This window comes from Sphaerodactylus townsendi, linkage group LG06 (genome assembly GCF_021028975.2).
Source record: "Sphaerodactylus townsendi isolate TG3544 linkage group LG06, MPM_Stown_v2.3, whole genome shotgun sequence".
NCBI classification, from domain to species: domain Eukaryota; kingdom Metazoa; phylum Chordata; class Lepidosauria; order Squamata; family Sphaerodactylidae; genus Sphaerodactylus; species Sphaerodactylus townsendi.
In genome coordinates, this window is record NC_059430.1 from 2250399 (window position 1) to 2253462 (window position 3064).

Genomic DNA, 3064 nt, shown 5'->3' on the forward strand with positions numbered 1-3064 from the left:
CTTGAAGCCCGTGTGATCCCCTGGAAGTTGGGAGAGAGCGATGCTGGGAGCCCCCCTCAGGAGAAAGGGTCTGGGACCCCACGGGGCTCCGCTCAGCCCTGCTGCTGCCCCCTCTGGAACAGATCACCCCACAAATCATCACCACAGGCGAGAGCCTGCCCAAGGGACGGGCATGTCTGGGCCTCCAGCTAAGCCCCCTCCCTAAGCTTGCAAGGTGGGCCCTGCTGCACCCCCCAGGCAGGGCTCTGTTCCTTCAGGCCACAGGTGAGGAAAGTTCTCCCACTCCCCACCTAACCTACCTCACAGGCTTGCTGGGAAGAGAAATGGTGAACAGAAGAACATGTAAGCTGCTTTGGGTGGAGCCATAGCAAGGGGGAACTGCGGCCATGCTTGTGACCCGTGCCCCTGACATGCCCCCGCCACGCCCCTGCACCGGCATGCACCCAGTGCGTCACACACACACACCCTTTGCACGACACCACTGGCTTTGGGTCTCCACTGGGAGAAAGATGGGGAATAAACAAAGTCAACAAGAACAACAACCATTTGAAGTGTTGAGGTGAGTCGCTGTGTTGGCCTGGGGGAGTCCCCTCCCTGCCTTCTGGGCGTCATGGCGTGCAACAGTCACACCGCAGCTTCTGTTGGAACCACTTTGGTCAGTCCTTGAGGTGCCCCCGCTGGATCCCCCCTGCCTTATTTTGGTGCCTGAAAAGGGCACGAGTGCTCTGGCCCATTGCCAGCGTGGCACCATGGTTGAGAGCAGCAGACTCTTATCTGGAGAAGCAGGGTGATTTCCCCACTCCTACCCAGGAAGCCTGGAAGTAGGGGTGGGTAGCGTGGAGGCCAAGTTTGCAGACGATACCAAATTATGTAGGGTGGCGAGAACCACAAAGGATTGCAAAGAGCTCCAAGTGGACCTTTATGAATTAGGTGAGTGGGCTAAGAAATGGCAAATGCAGTTCAGTGTAGCAAAATGTAAAGTAATACACAAAAAATCCAAACTTCACATACACGCTACAGGGGTCAGTGCTATCAGTCACAGACCAGGAAAGGGATTTGGGCATCTTAGTTGATAGTTCCATGGGAATGTCAACTCAATGCATGGCAGCTGTGAAAAAGCCAAACTCTGTGCTGGGGATAATTAGGAAAGGAATTGATAATAAAACTGCAAAGATTGTCATGCCCTTATATAAAGCAGTGGTGCGACCGCACTTGGAGTCCTGTGTTCAGTACTGGTCGCCACATCTCAAAAAGGATATCGAAGAGATAGAAAAAGTGCAGAGAAAGGCAACGAAGATGATTGAGGGACTGGAGCACCTTCCTTATGAGGAGAGGCTGCAGCGTTTGGGACTCTTTAGTTTGGAGAGGAGATGTCTGAGGGGGGATATGATTGAAGTCTATAAAATTATGCATGGGGTAGAAAACGTTGACAGAGAGAAATTTTTCTCTCTTTCTCACAATACTAGAACCAGGGGGCATTCATTGAAAATGCTGGGGGGGAGAATTAGGACTAATAAAAGGAAACACTTCTTCACACAACGTGTGATTGGTGTTTGGAATATGCTGCCACAGGAGGTGGTTATGGCCACTAACCTGGATAGCTTTAAAAAGGGCTTGGACAGATTTATGGAGGAGAAGTCGATCTATGGCTACCAATCTTGATCCTCCTTGATCTGAGATTGCAAATGCCTTAGCAGACCAGATGCTCAGGAGCAGCGGCAGCAGCAGAAGGCCATTGCTTTCACCTCCTGCCTGTGAGCTCCCAAAGGCACCTGGTGGGCCACTGCGAGTAGCAGAGAGCTGGACTAGATGGACTCTGGTCTGATCCAGCAGGCTCTTTCTTATGTTCTTAAGGCCATTGCTTTCACCTCCTGCCTGTGAGCTCCCAAAGGCACCTGGTGGGCCAGGCACCTGGTGGGATATCGAAGAGATAGAAAAAGTGCAGAGAAGGGCAACGAAGATGATTGAGGGACTGGAGCACCTTCCCCATGAGGAGAGGCTGCAGCGTTTGGGACTCTTTAGTTTGGAGAGGAGACGTCTGAGCGGAGATAGGATTGAAGTCTATAAAATTATGCATGGGGTAGAAAATGTTGACAGAGAGAAATTTTTCTCTCTTTCTCACAAGACTAGAACCAGGGGGCATCCATTGAAAATGCTGGGAGGAATTAGGACTAATCAAAGGAAACACTTTTTCACGCAACGTGTGATTGGTGTTTGGATTATGCTGCCACAGGAGGTGGTGATGGCCACTAACCTGGATTGCTTTAAAAGGGGCTTGGACAGATTTATGGAGGAGAAGTCAATCTCTGGCTACCAATCTGGATCCTCCTTGATCTCAGATTACAAATGCCTTAGCAGACCAGGTGCTCAGGAGCAGCAGCCGCAGAAGGCCATTGCTTTCACATCCCAAAGGCACCTGGTGGGCCACTGCGAGGAGCAGAGTGCTGGACTAGATGGATTCTGGTCTGATCCAGCTGGTGTGTTCTTATGTTCTGGGTGACCTTGGGCCAGGAACAGTTCTCTCAGAACTCTCTCTCAGCCCCACCTACCTCACTAGGGGGCTGTGGTGGGGTGAGAAGTTTGTAAGCCCCCTTGAGTCTCCTTACAGGACAGAAAGGTGGGGTATAAATCCAAACTCTCCTTCTGTCTGAACCCCAAGCGGGTGGAGGAAGTGATCCACTAATGCGTAGACATAAGAAGAGCTTATGCCTTCCTTCCTGTGTGAAAGATGGCCCCCGCCCCCAGAGCTCTCAGCTGGGCCCACTCTGTGGTCTCCCCCCTAGTTGCTCAGCTTCTGCAAGGTCTCCTCTTAGGCCTTCATTCGAGGGCAAGGTTTGGAGACAAGCGACTGAGTCCCACCTGTTCTGTTTGCCCTGCACCCATTCATGCTTTTATAATATTGCTGCTGCTGTGTTTTTATAGTTTTATAGATTTTGCAAATTGTTTTAAATTAACTTAGTTATTATTGTGTAAAATGTTGTTTTTGGCCTGCTGTGTTTAATGTTATCATGTTATTATTGTTGCCGGCCTGCTGTACGCCACCCAGAGCCCTTTGGGGATGGGC